Raw genomic sequence first — 20,924 nt, 5'->3', positions numbered from 1 at the left:
TGTCCTCCTTTCAGTTCTTGCTCAATTTCATTTAGAAATCAATTTGGCCTCAACGCTGACATCTATACTCTGCATCTCTTCTAAGTCTCGAGGAGCTCTTTCCCTAAGTTGGTATGATCAGAATCAAATGCATCAGGGAAATTGATCAAGGCCAAATCTGGAGAAGGTCTGAGATTTTGATGAATAGCATTGTAAACATTGTTAAATCTAGTACAGTAATCTTGGACAGTTTCTTGGGTACCTCTTTTCAAGCCTTCATATTTTGATAAAATGTGAAGAGGATCTTTCTTCTTTTCCCATCTGTTCAAGAATGTCTGATAAAGAGCTTGTGAGTCATTGATACTATTTGCAAGGAGGGCTCTAAACCATGTTCTAACATCTCCAGTCAGACTTTGGACAAATACTCTCATTCTAACATCATCAATATCAACCTCATATATTTCAAAGTATTCTGTCATTTTTTAGTATGCTGCTGAGCTATGTAAGTGCCTGTGCCATCAAAAGGAGTAATTTTACTTTGATAGTCTTGGGGCATAGCCCCTGGATTGGCCGGTAGGTTCAGAGGATCATACCTATTTTCCATGATAACAGGGATATATGTGACAATTGGTGCAGTAGGGACAACAATAGGGATATGAACGGTGGATGGAAGAGTGGAATGGGTAGCTTGAGGTTGGGAAATGTGAGGTGCTAATGGTGAACTTGGAGAAGGAGTGGTAATCACAGGAAGATTTGGTGTTTTTTCAGAGGTAAGCTCAGGTTGGATGGGGTTCTGCAAACGCCAGTCAAGCTGTGGAGCAACAACTTCAAGCTTCAAATTTTCAATGAATATTGGATCTTGAACTGTGTGGGTTAATCCAGATTTGGAAAAGGTCTCAAATGAAGGGTTTTCAAAATAGTTAGCAAAAGGTTCGTCCTCAAGGTAGATCGACCTCACAAGACAGGATTTTGATCTGGATAGAGGCCGAGAAATAGCAGAATTTTCTTGGCTCTCTTGTCTTCTAAGAATCTTAGGAATCAGATTAGGATTTTCAAACACAGGTGGTGGGTTTGGATCAGGATTTGATCTGGTGTAATGAATCCTTTCTGAAGCCAGGCTTCTAGTTATATATATATATATATATATATATATATATATATATATATATATATATATATATATATTATATTTTATTTTTTTTATTTTTTTTATCTTTTCTGTAAATGGATTTGATAATACAACTTTAAGAGTTTCTTTAAGAGACTTTGGATATGGGAATTGTAAACTTTCCTAAAGATTTATTAGGAAGGAACTGATCAAGTATTTTAAATCAACTATCTAATCTATAAGCTAGACCACTGATGGACAGTAGCAATAAACAAACTATTCAGGTCCCTAGTGGAGTCGCCAATGATGTTATCACTTAGGTTGTTTCCAAAAGTTGTAAGAAAGGGAATACGGCCAAGGTAACCACAGACCAATCTTTTAGATACAGAATCTAGCTAATTTGTATCCAGAGAGGGTTCTCTCTTTATGCTTTAGCTTTTCTTTGAAAGATATTAGGCTAGTTATGCAATTCAGGGGTTTTGTTTGATTTTGGATGGTGAGATTCAATAGAACAAAGGTGTAAGTCTGAGTAGTTCAGTCAATTGGGCTAATGGAGTCAATGAGGATGGGTTTTCTGGATTTGGTTTCTTAAGAGAGAATGGTTTCACAGAGCAAGGTAGTCAAACAGGGAACAAACAAAAATTTGGGATAGATGGCATGGGCTCAAATGGCTGAAGGGCAATTAAGAATCCTTCAACATATTGAATGAGGGAAAATGGATGATTATTGCCAGAGACCAGTTAAGAATTCCTTAGTAGATAATCAGCATGAGAGAATTAGGAAATATGAGCAATTAAGAGTTACACTGCTTGTTCTAATTCTGAAGAAAACACAAAGAACGATAATGAATGAAACCCAAAGTGCAGTCAAACATATTCTAAATTAATTTTTATCATTATCATTTAGATTGTGAAACACAGGTGATATAATGAACTTAGGAGAATTAAAAAACATAATATAAAGGGGACTTATTGTTCTGCTGATTGATGTAGGAATTCTATGAGAAGTCCTCTACTTCAATTCCACATCCAGTGAGTCCAGCAACAGTTGATTTCAATAGCTTTCTATTCCAAAAATAACTCAATGTTACAACGCAGTTTTTAGAATGATCACCAACCCTAAATACTTTGTTAAGGGGGGTATTTATACAAAAATATCTTACAAAATATCTCATGGAGATAATATCTAGTGTTGACTCATCATTTTTTACAAAAGATAGAGACAAATAGTCTCGAAAACAGGGAAAAGATATACGGATGTGGTGTTGGCTGCTCTGTGAGTCGGTCTACAACGGTCTTCCACTGATACTCTGTGCTAGCTGCTCCATCTGCGCTTTAATCCTGATCTGATGCACTTTGACCCGCATGACCTTTATTTATCTCTGTTCACCACATTATGGCAAATGGCCCAAAATTTTCATTTCACCAAAGATACCAAAGATAAGTTTATAAGATTTGTAACATCTCTTCCCACCACTTCTGTTTTGGTAATTTATGTCTCTGAAGCTTCCTCAAAGTTTCATCAGTCTCTGTACATTTGAAGAAGTTAGGCGGGATGGTGAATAGGTGCTTCACCTCGTGCTCAGTGTAGAATAAATTTTCTAAGCTATCATAGAGGACTTGGCCAGATGGAAGTGCTTTCACTTTTGAAGTACTTGTTGATGAAAAAATTTGATCAGCAGCATATTTATTCAATTTATGTGCATAGTCTGTGTGTTTCATCATATGGTCATTACTTCCTAAAGGACTTGGTAAACCTTTTTTATGCAAAACTATGAACTTTTCTATGAAAGAATTGATCTCCACCTGCATGTCCTGGCATCTCCTTTCAAAATTTTGCATCAGAGTTCTCTTAGTTAGAACTCACTTGATCTCCAAAATGGTGCATGTCCTGTCTGTGATTTCTAGTGCTTCCAGTTCTTCGCTGGTCTTGTTGTTCAAAAAATGTATTAGCCAGTTAGATTGTTCAGGTATCTGTCCCAATAAAGCTCTTGTCTTTTGAATCTCCACTTGGGCCGCTCTTATTAAGTCAATTTGTTCATCAATAACTTGGATAGATCTCCACACATTGCTGAGGGATTGATTGATGTTGGCCCACAAAATTCCTTTGATTTCTGCCAGAGGTTTATCTAGAGAGAGATCCTTTTCTAATGCTTTCACTTTGTTTTGTAATGTTTTAATCTCCCTCATTTTCTCTGCCACACTCATCTTGGATTTGTCACAACTTTCTTCTACCTTCACCAATTGTTCCTTTACTTATTTTAATTCCGACACTTGGAGTTTCAATTCTTCCATGGCTTTAACCAGCTGTACTGTACTCATGTTGGTACTGCTGCCTGGTGCTGTTGCTGTTGTGCCTGTAATTATTTCTGTTGTAGATGCTAGAACATTGGGAGCCAATGTTGTTTCGAGTGTGGAGGGGGTAGTAGTGACTGCAGTGATTATTTCAGGTGGTTGGGATGTTGATTCTCCCTGCTTTTCCTTTAGCGATTTCTCCAATGCCTGCTCTGTATCACTTAATATCTCACTAAGCTTCATGACCAAGTCCATCATGTCTTCTTCATATTTTTGTTGTACAACTTCTACAGTCTGTGGATGCATGGAAGGAGGCACCTTCAACTGCTTCCTCAGAGCAGCAATGTCCTCTTCTTTCTTTTTCATTAGTGCCTTTATTCCTTTAGCATCTTTTGGATCATGTCCCAGCTCAATGATGATTTCTTCTAAGGATTTGATCCTGTTGTCCTTGGCTAGAGAAGAGGCTTTCTCTAATTGTAACTGAGTAGAGGTATTCTCCAAGGAGTTCTGTAATTTATGGGCCAGCATTGGTTTATCGGCCAGTGTGGAGTAGACCATCTCTCCAGTCTGTTTATGAAGCTCTATCTGCTCCATGGGATGAATGTCTTTGGCTAGGCCCTCCAAATTTGTCCTGATGTAATTAGCTGTTGACTGTGGTTGTTGGACCTTGGGTTTAAAGTAGCTCATTATCATTTTGCCTTCTTTAATGTCATAAGCTGACATTAATCTTTGTTGGTTTGTGGGGGCCATCTTAAGATACTAGTTGTAAATCTGAAGCCTCAGTGGGTTGTTTTTGGCCTTTATATCCGTGAATGTCCTTTTGATGTCGGAGGTCAGTGTGCTTTGTGGCCTAGTGGATGAAACTTCCACACTATGCTGCCTTTCTAGCTCCTACCTATGTGAGCTAGTTGATGTTTCTACCAACGGGGAAGTCTGCTGGCTGACTATCCTTTCACCTCTTAGACTATATTGTTTCTTCAATGATTTCCTCTTTAGACAGAGGATTCAGTCTTTGCCTTTTTGCCCCTGGTTGTTCTGCAGGTTCACTGATAGGTGTGGGGTCTTCACTATCTCTCTTCTTGCCTCTTTCCTCATTTAGAATAGTCTGCAATGCAGGAATCTCTGCTGCTTTGGCTTGGACTGGAGGAATTTGTTCCTGCTGATCTGTCATTTTGGGCTGCTCTGTGTATGCCACTTCCTTGCCTTTGGAAGACCCTGCAACTGGTGTGCTGGTTTCTTGTACAGGCTGTTGAGAAGTTCCAGCAAAGGATGTACCAACTCCTATTTGTTGAGGCAACTTGAAAGATACCTGTCCAAAAGAGTCCAGGTCAAGGTTTTTTTCAAGTTCTTTCATAGCCTTTTCCATCTTTTCTTGCTCACCAATTTCTTCTATTAATGTCCCTTCTACCCATTCATCTTGATTGGCAAACTGTTCAATTTCAGGGATCCTATGATGTACATAAACTGACAACCTGTTTCTTACCTTTTTGTCACTTATAAAACTATCTGGGTCATATGGCACCCACCAAAAACTTTTCTTCAATTTAAGGTCTTCCCCTAATATCTTCTCAACATCTTGCCATGCCTCCCTTTTATGGATGATAAAAGGCCCTAACTGGTTTTTTATTCTCAGTTGAGCCTTTTTCTTTGCATTACAAAAGTGGGTTAAATTTGCATTGATAAGCTGTCTGAAATACTCCAGTGCAAATAATCTCATGGGCACATATCTAGGCAATTTGAAAGGACACAGTTCACATCCATAGATTCTGATTTCCGTGTGATTTTGGTACAAGTACCAGTCACCTATCTTGTACTGTCTGGAAAGCTGTAAAATATTCTTTATATCACCAAAGATCCTAGGGGGAAGAGCTTTTATCAACAGAGTGGAGGCTGGATGTACAAACAAGTCAATGAACTCACAATAGGTATACGGGGATTCACAGACATTGCGGAAGACTGAGGTCCAAAAGATTAGAGACCTCCGCTCTCCTTTAGAATCCAATTTCTTGATGGGAAATGGAAAGTTGTCTGGCTGATAATATAATAACAGATGGTATATAAAAGATGTGTATTTGAAGACACCTTCTCTATCCAGATTCGTGAATTGATCCTGGATCTTGTTGGCAATAAAAGTGGCATAGTCATACTTGACAACAGGGGGCTGTCCTGGAGTAAACATTGACAACAGAATTAGGGTGGTGTCATCAACAAATTCACTAGTGTTAAATCCCAAGATATAGGATATCATGTCAACAATAAGTTTGCCAATGTCAGTTAACCCAGCATGCAGATATGGAGGTGGGCCTTTGGGCTGGTAATCAGATCTCATGAACATTTGAGCAACATGGGTTATCTCTGAATTGGGCAATTGAGAGGCTTGCTCAAGTAAAAATCCCATGGAAAGAGGAGCCAGAGGCTGAGTGGGATGAAACTGTAACATCTTATTGATAGATTCAGCAGTTATGTAAAAAGGGACAGTTTGTAAGGGGGTCATAACTTCTCTGTGTATAGGGTCATAGTTGGCACAACATTGGTGAATAATCTCTGGGAAAACATTGACTGAGGGAAGGTAATACATGGGAAGATTAGATTCCCATATTCCATAAATATCAGAGTTGCTTAGATAACTATCCCTAATTTGGCAAAATGCCTGGAGATGGTTCATGTCACCAGATAACTCTTTTATTTGAAAATCTCTATCGGCCAAGGGTCAATAATCCAGGTCTTTATGTGGTGCATTCAGGGGCGCGACATTCAGGGCTACAGGAGCTTCCATGTTTGGTTTCTATGTTTTCAGATTGGAGGTCAGGCCTTTGTGGAAAAAACGGGAAAAACAACAGTTCTGGGGCCTTTTAATGAGAGTTACAGACTATTTTTCACTTGAATTTGGCTCTTTTGGGTAAAATTCACAGAGGAAAAATGAAATTACAGCTTCAAGAAGCGAACTGGGGTAAATACCTGTGTTTAGGAGGCAAACAGTGTAATTGCAGGTTGAAATGACTGATGGTAGAGTGCGCTGTTATGGTTTCTTTGGTCGGGTGGCAGACTGTAAGCTCGAGCAATCAACCGGACATATTTTGCATGAAAACAATTCACAGAGAAAAAGGGTGAAAATGACATTTTAACGTGGTTTTAAGGAAATTTGGCTTTGGCGGGGATTTTGGCATTTATTGCATGGATGACGTCATATTGATGGGATATTTTGTCACGAAGCGGAGGGTGGTAAGCGGTTTCTGCCCACACCACCTTTGGGGTCGAGCAGTATTTGGCAGGGGAGGAGCAATCACTGCGGGAGTGCGACGCGTGGCAAAGGTATGGGAGTAATACCACCATCTCCCCGAGAGTTAAACAACGGATGTGGAGGGTGGCGCAATATGATCGTCAACCGTCAGATGGTCGGGCGAAGATCTGACGGCTCACGGGAGTCAGAGATGGTATAGGGCTAAGGAGCAGGCCCAAGTTTAATAAACATTAAATTAATTGCATCGAGCGCGATTTTGATTGGTTGCGGTGTTTAGATTAGGTTATTAATTAATGTGGGGTTAATTAATCCCTGCTTTATATACAACGATATGGTTATAGTTAACCAGGGGTGGGGATATATTAACAATCGTGGTTTTTAACATATATACATAATACAGGGAGGGGAAAAATTTACATAGGATCTATACAATAAAGTTAAAGTTAATATGAATCTTTTTTGAAGTGGAAAGCGCTAAGTTATAGTGTTTAGAAAACTTAGGCTTTGAAGGGGAAAATGGGGTTGATATGAGGGATATGGTTGGCTTCCTAAGTAAAGTAGGAATTCACTTAGGTAATGAATGAAATGGAAAGAGAGGCTTAATGATATTAAGCAGATCTTAATATCACTGGGGGGAAATTAGTAAATGATTTGGGGAGAAGTGTGAAGGGGAGTTATTCATGCCTCGCTTGAATTGCCCTAAGAGAAATATTTGCCATAGTACTTGTGATAGAGGTACAATTAACAGTTTGAGAGACAAAATCAATCACAATAAAACATCAAAACTGCCTACCCAGCCTACGTTACCTAACATTTTTTCTTCTTTACATTTGGGTGCATTTAGACTGGCAAACCCTGATCAATATTTTCTTTTCTTTTGCATGATAAGCCTACCTAGGTCTACACTTAGAACATCCCAGGGCTCAGATTCAAATATTGAGCTCCTTTGCTTCTCTATCTATCTACTTATCTGGCAAGATTGAACAGTTTGGACATATTTTATTCTCTATCTCTAAAACATGAAATTTAAACATGAACTAGCCAAGATTAAGCTGTTTGGCCATTCATCAATGGTGGCATAAATCAGCAAGCTTCACACCATCAGATCATTGCAAAAGTAGAATTGTAGTGGCATTTTGGACTTGCACACTTTCCTGGTCTACTTTGTTTGGGGTTCATTTCTTTCATTTTTTGACCATTTCATTCTTTTTTCCCTTTGATTTTTCTTTTAGGGCATACCCTCTTTAAATTTTTAAATTTTTTGATATTTAGACATTATGGAAAACCTTTGCAACAATAGAAGTTATGAACATATTGCAGAGCTCATCAATGTCAATCATGAAATATGACACCTATTGGTATAGGAGCATAACAATATAAGCCCAGAGAACCACTGGTATGCGCAGGTCCAAGTCAATTCATTTCACATGGTGGACCGTGTTCAGTGCTTCATGTACTTTGTCAAAAGCTTCTGCATGCTTAGTCTTACCATACTTCCTGGTCACTGTTCGCACCATTATCTTGCTTGTTCCTACTTGTCGATCGTGTTTCCTATCATGAGGATGGTGTGCATCCGTGAAAACTGCACATCATATGCCTGTACCAATATGGAAAGGTTGGGGTGTGGGCTGTTTCATCCATCATACTCAACTTTCATCTGCATCTAAGGTTTCCCAAACTGCATGCGCATCATCCTTTTGTATTCGCGTCAGTCCTCAAAATTCTATTGGTGTGTACCCCACCACCTTGTGGGCATAGCACGCAATACCCATTTCAAAGCATTGAAATGCTACTGTTCTGGTACTTCACTTTCAAATTGGTTTAGGAAATCATCCACCTCAATCAATCCATCATACACAGGCATATCTCTTACCGCTATTGCAATGCAATGCAATCACCTTATCATCATGTTGCAATTGAGCGTGGTTACCTCGTGTAACTGGTTCTGCCATTGTTCTATCTCTTCATCTGAATCTGAGGTGCAAGAGCTTTCGTGCACCCACGAGGGAGTACCATCCACTATTGGATTTACCCAGTGCAGCTCCCACGTGGTTATCTTGTAGATATAGTCTAGATCATCGTCGATGTCCTAGTCATGCATTGGCTCTGTGTAGCGCGATCCTTCCGCAGGGTCTAAAGGTACCACTACGCACAGTGAATTTTTCTTGAAGATCATCTTTCGCTTCTTTAGATTTATCACTCCATTCATGTCAGTGGCCTAATCTATTCCCAATAGTGTGCGATAGGGATCGTTGTCATCAATGATCTCTATTACTTCGAAATCTACAAGCGCACTCGCACGTTCGATATCTACCATTATTCCCTGCAATCTTCCCATAGGTATGATCTTTTGCTGATTCGCCATTCACAATTGAATAGGAGACCATTGCAGTGCAAGCCTTCCCATGTGCTCCCATGTCTGCTTTGGCAGGACATTCACGTCCGATCCTAGATCCAAAATCACTTGATCCATTTCATATTCCCCGATTTGCATGGTCAATCTCATCTCCCTTCCTATTTGCATTGCGTGCTTCCCGAGCTTCCAGACTACACACGGTTCTCCTAGGGTAGTCCCAGCACATCTAGTGATGAGTTCTTGTAGTCCCTTCATAGCTTCGCTATCAGGCAGCAGCTTCATGCATGTCTCCAAAAATGTAGTAAGCATTGATGGGTCCATTTCCGATTCCAGTTTGTCTTTACTTCCTAAAGTGGAGGCATTCGTGAAGCTCTTCTTAGCTTCTATGAATGTCTCCTTAGCGCGCTCTAAATCAAATTCTGGTTCCTTTGTTGGAGCCTTGCAAACCTAGGCACTTTTTTCAGGCTACTTGCCTTTGTCATCTCCTGTCGTGATACAACTTCGGAGAACGATATTTACATTCGAGTCTTCCTCACATGGCTCAGACCTCATCATTTGCAAGGTTTGAGTCAGGGGAGGTTGGAGCGCTCCTTTATCGCGCAACCTTGCTATCAACATGGGACAATCCTTCATCTCATGATCAAAATGGGTACAATACAAGCATGATGGTCTCGTCAGATTTGTAAAATCACAGGAATAATGCCCTAGCCCTATGCAATTGTAACATATCAGCTATCTGCAACCTCTTCCTGGTCCCATTCCACCTCAACCTAACCTGCGCCCCTAAAATCCGGTGTGTGCCATCCCTACATTTTGATCAAGGGCTCATGTTTCAGTCTGAACCCTGTAGATAGGATTCTGATCCATCATTAGTTCATAACTTCTACCGGTAAGCTCATCGTGGCTTATTGATCTGTAGAAATTACAGAACAACCGTTGGGAACTCTGTGTATACTTCTGTAATAGATGGTAGTTATCTATAGCATGCTTTCCTCTTATCTGACAAATCACACACCATAATGCAGGTGTCACGCTTGGTCCTGTTTGTGCCTCTGGCCTCAATGGCATTGGTTCTCCTCCCGTCATCTAGTTCGTGAATAATATACAATGGTCCTTGTCATGTCCCTTGCCTTTGCACTTTATGCACCATACCTCCTCGTGCACTTCTGGGTGAGCCACCTTGTCTTGTTTCAAACTCTACATCTCAAGGCACAATTTTTTCAACTGCACGTGGATTTGTTGAACTCCCAGATTAGGATCTTGTATCGGGGTCTCATGCAGTCTCGTTGCGATCTCGAAGGCCTCGGCCTGAGTGGATAGCTTCTGTTGTGACAACGCGTTCCTTAGATGTGGCGTTGGTGATGCTACAAGCCATGCACAGTGTTGCCCATCCATCAAGGTCATGTTGGCTTCACGAATCATACACTTCAGTCTCTGATCTAGCTCCTAGGGGGTCTCGCCTGGAAGCATCATGATTTCCTTAAATCTAATAATCGACTGTGTCTCTGATTTTGGCCTGCTAAATTCCTTGTTTAGTGCAGCTTGGATATCCACGATCCCTGCGTTTGGATTGTCATTGGAATGCTTAATGTACCAAGTCAGTGTGAGATCCTGCAAAGTGCTGACCAGTGTTGCTTTCTTTACATTGTCATCCATGACTCCTTGTGCTTCCCATATAGCCTTTACCACGAACTAAAACAAGTCTGGATCTTCATTCCCTACTCCTTCGAACATCGAAAACTTTATGGCATTGGCACATTGAACTGTGGTGGTGGTGGAGGTGGTGTGGGCGAAGATGAGGGTGAAGATTGTGAAATTGGTAGTGGTGTAGGTGGAAGTGGTATGCGTGGAATTCACTACTTTATCAAACTGATCACACTTCTTGGTGAAACCTTCACAAGCTCTTCCTTGCTTTCTCGTGGAGGTGAAATCAATGGGCTAGTTTCTAGTTCTACGCTACCTTCATTTATATAGATCCTCCCACTTCAAGTAGTCCCAAACATCAATTTATTCGCATAACCCGCTTTTTGCACGGTAGCATTTTAATCCAAGTGTTCAAAGATTTAATGTACTTACCTCACGGTCCTGTGAGGAAGCATCGTTCCGCTTCGCTATAGCTGACTGAAGTATCTATCATGAACTCAATGATAACTCCTCCTATAATTTGATTGAGCCAATGGTCCTGCGTGATATTATCTTCCGATGCTTCTAGTGTGCACACCAACTCTGGATTCCACACAATAGGTTTGTTGAGCATACACCTTCCTTGACTGTCTACTGTCTACTAGCTTCATGATCCACTTGTACAAGTCAGAGGGGAAGGATGCAAAGAAAATTTTGTGGATTTCCATATATAAGTAGCAATCTAACCACTCTTCCTTTGACATCATAGATTCATGTTTTCCTGCGCTGCAAACTCATGAATCTTCCTGTCCAACCACTCTTCAATTCCTTTCTTTGTCAAATTCCAGTGATACGACATCAAAAATCTCTATGTAGATCCCGGTCCTGGCAACAGAACCATTTGTTGGCTTATTGGTGACTGATCCAAGTTTAGAGTTAAGTTAGCCAAACAAATCCTAGTATTACTAGCCCTTTTGGCAACAATCTGTGGTGCGCGAATTGAGGTCTCACTCGAAGTAGTATGGAAGGGTGCTAGAACCAGGTTTCCGCACCCTGGATATGTCTTATGAGTTCAAGTGATCTACAGTTTGACCTTGCGTGCAGGTCACTTCGTGCACTTTCCCATGCCTCGCAGCCTGATATACTACCTTCACGCAACCCTACTCAAGGGCTGAACGTTGTGCTTCCAAGTTATTACCCAAGACCTTACTGGTATTCCAATGTTAGTTTATTATTTTGTGCTTTAAGTTATACTTAACAACATAAACCATTCGTACAGATGCGCACAGTAAATAAAAAATGTATTTGCAAATTATATCAAACATGCATTAACCCAAGAACATATACATAGAATAATGATAAAACTTATCTTTATTAATTCCTCCCTTGGTTACAGACTTGACTCTGCCCTGTGCACTCAGCTGCAGGGGTCCGCGCACTCAGTTGCGGACTACTAGGCCTTTGCACACTCAGCTGTAGAGCCTTATCCTACTCTACGACCCAAAGACACACTTCACTTAGTTAGTTAGACTCTCCCTTATCCACTCTTCCTTCTATCTACTTAGAGCCTTGCTCTATTTATACAATCCCATGGTCTACAGACCATGGGTAGGTCTATTCAGCCGACATTACCTTACAAAACTAGGGCGGACAACCCTGTGACTCTACTATACTTTCATGCCCTGCGCCTGCAATTTTCCCAGCTTTACAACAAGATTAGGTCAAAAATTAGGCTTTGAGCCCCAAAACATGTCTTGGGGGGATTCCATGCCCAATAGAAAATTAATAGAAATGCTTGCAAATCAAAATGTGCCTTTAGAATACATTAATCATGCTTAGGATCAATTAATTAGGTTTAGAAAAATTAATCGTGTGATTTAATCATGATTAATTAATATGTAATAATGCACTGACGCTAATTTTTGGTTTTTATAACAAAGTTTGAAAGCGAAAAAGACTTTTTGTTGACTTTTGATATATGTCATGCACAATCCAGTGGTTGAGATCTTCCCGCCTGGATCAACAACAGGGAATTAAGTTCAGACGTCATATCCATTCTATATTTATCATCAGGGGGGTTCAAAAAGAAGTATCCCCAATCCTAAGCCCCATGATACATGGTGGGCACTCATTACTTCACACACCCCCCTCCCGCTCCAAACTACTTACCACCTACCAACCCCCTTCTGAAATCTTCCCATATTCCTACCAACGGTTATTTGTGGCCATTATATCATTTCTATTCCACGTACCTACTTCCCTGCCACTCCTATTTCACCACGTGCCCTTCCTGCTATAGTACCATTATAATCTTCCTGTTACACTATGCTCGTTACCTCTCAAACGTATAGCACTTGGCAACCGATCTGCTCCATAATGGACTAGAAGTAATAGAAAACTCCCAATTTTCTATAAAAATCCCCAAATTGATCATTGTTTCTCCTTTCTTCTCCCCATCCCTTTCAGATAAATAGGTACAGGATGTCAAACTACCACATCATCTACTCAAATTCATGGTCACCCCTGTAGATTCTAGTCAACCATTTTCAACCACGTACCAATCATAGTGATCATTTTTCTTCACCAAACATTAAATTTTCCCAAGTAAAAGACCAAATTCCTCGCCTCTACTTTGTTCATGATATTATAAGCAATGGAACCTAAGGGAAATTTAAAAAAAACTAGCAAGAATCCAATGATCCCTCCTATAATTGACTTAGACCATATACCCTTGACAGGTCAACAATACAAAATTGTAGAGACCAATTGTGAGTTTGACTTGTTCGAATTGCACAATTGGCTCAAACAAACATTTTTGGATGAGAGTGATGAAATCAACCTCTAGGAATCCCTCTTGCTACAATTCATGTTTCCCCAGACTCATCTTTTTCAAACTTTCTGATGTGGTGTCAATCTAGATATATTCCTATCCAGAGAGCCATTGTGGCCCAGAAAGGTGACATTCTGCTGACCATAACCCCAGAGTCCATTAACCAAATGATGAAAATCCCACAAGGTGACTCTTTGAGCCCTTTTTCTGTAGATTCCCTCCTAGAACTCTAGCCAAATTTGACCTTCCCTCAGGGAGCTAGGATATTTGAGATTTTTCTACCAAAATATGTTCAACTCCTAAAGAAGAATCCCCCATACCTAGCCTCTATGTTTCTTGAAAAAACTAAACAAATTTTGTCATTAGTGTCTTGTATACTAGGATACCACTCAAATCAATGGGTAGATGAGCCTATTTTAGGTTTTCTTTCCATATTTTCCAGAGAAGAAGAACTTTCTGTAATATTTAATTTTAGTAAATTCCTTGTCGATATCATCCATGAAAAATTCCTCAAGATCACAATAGAAGGAATCATTAAACATTCATTAGTGTTAGTGTACGTGTTTTTGTTTCATTAGGCAGACATGTTTCCAATGACATTGCAGAAATTGGATGATCAAGGTAATGCATAGTTAATTAAATAGTGGACCTCTTAAGTAAGGAAGAGTTCAATTGATTTCACCTTCAGTGACTTCATTGATCAATTTATTTGTACAGTGGTGTGTCTTATAAAAAACAATGTGGAACCTAGGATAGGTTATGAGATTCAAAGAACTTTCCACCTCAGTGATCAAGCCAAAATGGAACAATGGTACTTGTACCAGAACTACACAGAAATTAGAGTGTATGGTTGTGAGATACCACCATATAGATTGCAAAAATATGTTCCTATGAGAATTTTATTATTGGAGTATATCAGGCAATGATTAATATGGATGATTTGCATTTTGTCTTAGCCAAGAAGAAAGCCTAATTCAATGTCAAAACACGGGTAGGACATTTTATATGCAAAAGTAGGGCAGCAGGCACTCATGTAGATACACTTCTCAAGAAGATGAATGTTTAGTTAATTTTCACTTGGTCCTATGACCCCTTTGTCATAATTTCCAGTCTAAGAGTGGAGAAAAATACCACTCCTTATTCTCATACTCCCAGACCCTAGATTGAGAAGTTTATGAAGAAAGATCAATGGGAGGAGAACACCTTGCAGAGAGATGAGGAGAAGATTTGATCTATAACCACCTCATAGACACTAGTCCCTTTGGAGAAGCATGATAAAAGGCATAGAGAAGAAGAGTCTTCTCCAATGACAGAAATTGAAGCCAAGCAAGTCTTAATTTATACAAAGAAACCTAAAAAGTGTAGATAATATTGTAGATTCAAAATCTCATGTAATCTACTAAAAATAAGAGACAAGAATCTACTTCTAATCTCTACAACAGAAGCACACAAAGATCGATCAAACAATAATCAAGAAGAGGAATAACATCAATGAAACATAACACAATAAGTATCTAGCGAAATCCACAGCTCAAAACCCACTATCTGTATTGTATATATCGGAAAATAAAGATGATATTACAATTCTTGTTCTCTCAAGTACAATCCCAACACTCAGTAAAATCAATCTCCAACTCACAAGAAAGCACTAGGCCAACACTTAGCCAATTTACAAGCTCTCCAAGTCCCTATTTTCTTGTGCAATTGCTATGGCTGATTAACCCATCTTAAAGGGAAATCAGTGCACTCAAAACTGTGCAATCCATTCAATGATCAGTTTCTAGTTGCATGCACTATCAGTGCAACTCATAAAAATATAAAACAAATAGTACATTGTCCCTACGCTTTAGTCTCAACTAGGTCTTTCTCATAATTGACATGCATGAATTTCTGATGAGGGAATCTTCAGTTAACTAGAGTAGCACTAGTTAATGCATTAGTGCACCAATTGACTATTAACTAACAATTAGTTCCTCAAACAGTTTGGAACTAATTTAACTAGACTTAACTCAGTAAACTGAGTTAAATAATTACAACTCATACTTAAGTCATCTGGACCCCTATAATATAGGGAGAACATATACATGACTTTAGAAAGACTTCCAACTCGAAATCCCTAAGTTAACTAAGTCAACCTAAATTAGTTAACTATTACAAGTTTCTATGAGAAAATAATTTGATTTTCATTTTCATTTTAATTCAAGGACAAATTAAACTGGAATTTCTGGATTCTATTTTTATCATTTCTTATTTCTTTTTTCAACACTCCCTCTCAACAAGAAAGGAATTCAACTCGATCCCTATCCTAAACCTTTGGAATGTTTTGTATGCAACACTTCTCGCTAGTGTTGCTGCTTCAACAAATCCAGAAATAAAAAAAATCCAACCTAAATCACAATGATGCCTCTATCATCAAAGTCTCTTACTGTTATTGCCTCTGTCGACTGAAAAATCTGTGCTTCTATTGACTCTGCCTTCCTGCATTGTTTTCAACCCTCTCTACACTCTTTAGTATCTGAATTCTCTAGTCTCTTTCACTTTGATCTCTGACTGCATCAATCCCACTATTTCCTCTCGCTACTATGTACCTTGGGCTCTCGTAGCAAGGTATGATCCATGAGATAAAACCACTCATTGGACCCTCCCCAATTTCAAACCTCTTGCGACTATCACTTCAAATCGCCCCACCTCACACTTGGAGGTATGTCTGCATGTGATCCCTCTGCCCACATGGCTCGAAATTTCCCCCTACTGTAGGTATCTGCATGACTGGATGCCTCCACTTAGTCTCCTCTCGGCTTCTCCAATTGTGGTTGCTCCACAATTGTCTGAGACTACTTCTGAGACTGCTTATTCTCTTCTTGAGTGGATCGCTCCACTTAGTCTCCTCTCAACTTCTCTAATTGTGGCTGCTCCACAACTTCATAAAGCTTCTTCAGAGGCTTCTTCTGGGGCTATATGTTGAGAAGTAGTTTACTCTCCCTCTCAACCACCACATCTCTAACATTTTCCTTGCTCCTCAAGGCTTTGCAGGCATCTTGAACCTCAAGAGCATACAAGTTCTTGACCCATGCACAGATCTGTTTCACCTATCCCGTGGTGATGTGTTTAAGGAAAACCTTTCCCTTACTAAAAACCACTTCATAGCCACAGTCTTCCAATACCATGACTAAAACAAGATTCTTCTTTAGTCCTGGAACATACATCACATCTATGATCCTAAGTGGGGAGCCAGAGTCCCTCTAAAATGTAACCATACCAATCCGGGTAGCTCTATACCTCTCTTCATCTCCAAACTCTATGCTCTGCTTGAGGTCTTTCTCCTCAAAACCATTAAAGAGATCTATATTCCCATTCATATGGAATGAGGCACTGTTGTCAAGATACCATATGCCTCCCATGGCATTGTCATCCATTCATGCAATGAGACTGAAATCAAGTTCAAATTCTGAAGCTAGAGCTTAACCTACTGCCACCACTGTTGGCTCCTTATTTCTTTCTTTCTTTTGTCGACAGTTCTTGGCATAGTGCTTGTGCTCCTGACAGTGAAAACACTTGACTTTTGTCAAGTCCATATTCTTTCTACCTTCCTCACCTTTGGACATATTTCCCTTGGACTTATTTTCCTTACTCGCCAAGGAAAAATCCTCTTCCACTTCCTTGGAAGAGGTCCCATCTTTGGTGTTCCTCCTCATCTCCTCCTACATCAAATTCGACCACAATTGTTACTAATCTAGCATCTTCTCCTAACCATTGATAGAGTGCTGATAACTATGCCAACTCTTTGGGAGTCCAAGAAGAGAAAGACTCATCATATCATCCTTGGAAACCATTATTCCAACACTTTCAAGTTCATCATGACATTGAGTGAACTTGGTCAAGTAATTTGGAATTGAGTTTCCCGCCTCCACCTTTATTTTTTGAATTTTATCTTTCAATACCAACTTCCTTAGGTCATTGTTGTTCTAGAAAATTTCCTTCAATGCTTTCCACATAGTATGCAGAGTTTCTTTCCCATGGAGACTCAACACGGTGTGGTCTCGAACTCCCTCAATGATTATTCGCCTCGCCCTTTGCCACACACTTCTTCCATTCGGCCAAATTCTAAGTATATGATGCTAGTGGCTTAAGAATTTCCTAATCAATGAATTCCTTCAAGACATTATCCTCAAAGATGACCTCCATCCTTTCCTTCTAGGCTATATAATTCAAGCTTCCATCCAAGGCATACTCGAGCCACAAATTGTAGAATGCCATATGTTGATCCTGAAGTATGTATTGAAAATTCAAATTTCACCTATAACCCTGAACTCAAAACTTTGAAATATCATCTAGTATATTGTTCTAAACTCTGATACCATGTAGATAATCCCGTAGTTTCAAGATATCATGTAAGATACTAAAACAAGAGACAAGAATCTACTTCTACTCTTTACAGCGGAAGCACATTAAGATTGAGCAAACAATAATTGACAAGAGGAAGAACATCAATGGCACATAACACAATAAGTATCTGGGGAAAGAAAAAACTCAAAACCCCACTGTCTGTATTGTATATATCAGAAAATCAAGATTATATTACAATGCTTGTTCTCTCAAGAACAATCCCAACACTCAACAAAATCAATATCCAACTCACAAGAAAGCACTAGGCCAACACTTAGCCAATTTACCAGCTCTCCAAGTCCCTATTTCCTTACGCAATTCCTATGGCTGATTAACCCATCTTAAAGGGAAATCAATGCACTCAAAACTACACAATGACTTCAATGATCATTTCTTGATTGCATGCATTATCACTAAAACTTAGAAAAATATAAAACAAAAATCACACTGTCCCGACACTCTAGTCTCAACTAGGTCTTTCTTAGAATCGACATGCATGAGTTTGTGATGAGGGAATCTTCAGTTAACTGGAGTAGCACTAGTTAATGCATTAGTGCGTCAATTGATTGTTAACTTACTATTAGTTACTCAAACAATTTGGAACTAATTTAACTAGACTTAACTCAGTAAACTGAGTTAACTAATTACAACTCATACTTAACTCATCTTGGACCCCTATAATATAGGGAGAATATATACATGACTTCAGAAGGAATTCAAACTCTAAATTCCTAAGTTAACTAAGTCAACTTAACTTAGTTAACTATTACAAGTTTCTATGAGAAAAGAATTCAATTTTAATTCCTATTTTAATTCAAGGACAAATGAAACTGGAATTTCTAGACTCTATTTTTATCATTTCTTATTGCTATTTTCAACAAAAAGAATCCACCACTCGTTTTTATGTAGGATGAAGAAGGACAACTACTATAGTCATAATAGGTAAACATGTTTCAACAATACCAGAAGAAATTTTTGCGGGTACAAGAGAAGAGGACATTTTTATAGGCTCTCCATCTTCCTCTATTTCACAAGATCCCCGAGATGTAGCTCAGACAATAGACTTGGATCAAGGCCAAACATAGCCTAATATTTTTGTTAAGTACAAATAAATCAAGTAGAAGAATGAAATGTTGAAAGCCAGTTCTTACACTTAGTTTTGGAAGAAAACTTCTACTTCCCAACAAAGGATTCTATCATCTTTTGATATTGAACAAGGGAGAATACAGATGGATTTCTTTCAAGCACATGTTCATTTTCCTAAATCACCAGCAGAATACAAGAAGAAAATATTCTCCTTTGATACAAATCAGATCCATTTCATTGACCAAATGGACATGCACAAACATATTGGAGAGATGTTATATTCTACATTGACTAACACTACCATGATAGCTTCAAAACTACAGACCTCCATCAAAAACATATAGTCACAATTGAAGCTGGAGAAAATCTCATCTTTGGAAAAAGATACTAGAATTAAGTCATTAGAGGACTTAGTTATCAAGCTAGGTTATGACCCCAGTGATGTAAAGGAAATAAAGGAGATTGTAAAGAAGAAGAATGCTGATATAGTAGCTCTGAGGAAGCAACTCAAGCTGCCATCTACAGAGGATCCACAAACCAAGGAAATGGGAGAAATGGAAAAGCAAAAGGAAGACATGTTCAAGATAATAATTGAATAGAATGTCCAGATCAGAGAAATGGAGGTGGAACTAGAAAAATTACTCAAAGAGAAGGATCAGTCCTCACAGTTGGATATAGTCTCACTTACAACAATAAAAATTGTAGTTGCAGGAGAAATAGAGGCTTCAACATCAACAACAACACCAACACCAACTATAGATTTTTCCACCAAATTGGTTAAAGCCATGTAGGAGATGTCCATTCAAGGAAAGGAGATTGAGAAGTTGAAAGAACAATTGAAGAATTTACAGGAACATAAGTTGAAGAATGATAACTCCTATATAATAGAGTTACAGAAATCTCACAGGCTTGCTCAAAAAATAGATTTTTTAGAGAGTGAGTCAGTAATGGCTTAAACTCTAGCACAAGCTAAATAAAACATATGGACATATATCAATGAATTTATAGCTGACATTTTTCCATCAATCCAAATTATTTTCAAGCAGGAAGAGTTGATACAGAGGTTAAAAAACTGATAAAACAAGTGAGGGAAGTATTGGGAGATAAGCCAACTAAACCAGCAACATTGATCAAAATCTTAAATTCTAAGAACAAAAAAGAATTAGAGGAGCTACTAATTGAAGAAAGGACTAAAGACATCTTAGAAATAAAGAAGGTTTTGCAGAAGAGAAACCTAATGGTTCAATTAAAGAAAAAATGCCAAACTCTGGAAACTGTTGTCTAGTGATTTCATACCAAGTTTAATATACTGAATTAGAGAGGTCTTCCAGGTTTAGTGGCCATGAATGACCAGTTAGTCAGCTTGGGTGACTACAAAAAACACTTTACACTATTGCCAAAGATAAATCCAAGTTTGCAGGGGTAAAAGGAAGTATGACAAGCAAAGCTTTCCTGGAGGCTTTAGATTTTGATCTCATCAACAAACATGATATTAAACATATTTTCATCAATAGACCTACCTTTGAGAAATATAAGAAAGTTGATGAAACATATAGAAAGCTAATAAAAATTTCTATCCCCAGTGAAGATCGATGGGATCACTTGTGTGAAATACTTGAGTGAAACATTTTTCATCTCAGACAGCAAGGCAACACCTTTTTGGGACTAAGCATTGACAACCATCATTGACAATAGTGCCAATAGCTCTAGCAATTCTGAATTCCTAAACTTCTATACTATTTATGTAATTTGTTTTAGATATTTTAGGATTATATCTTGATATTTTGACATCAAGATATGTTTTAATTATTTTCCTATAAGTACTTCATAATTCAAGGTAATATAGGTTTATATTTATGTAAAATAAAGGACCATTGATGTATAGTTGTTCCACGAAGTTCTAGTGGACACATTTCAGTAACACAGAAGCATTTTCAATATTCCTGTGTGAGATTTTTTTTCAAAGTGATCTTCTCTTTTGTTAGTGTGTTTTATTTTGTTTTCATATGTGTTTCTTTTCT

The sequence above is a fragment of the Pinus tabuliformis genome, chromosome Q, assembly GCF_031772625.1.
Source record: "Pinus tabuliformis cultivar Carrire ecotype Pingquan chromosome Q, CPIR1, whole genome shotgun sequence".
Taxonomy (NCBI): Eukaryota; Viridiplantae; Streptophyta; class Pinopsida; order Pinales; family Pinaceae; genus Pinus; species Pinus tabuliformis.
The sequence above is the reverse complement of the archived record's forward strand: the minus strand, read 5'-3'. Positions refer to the sequence as shown.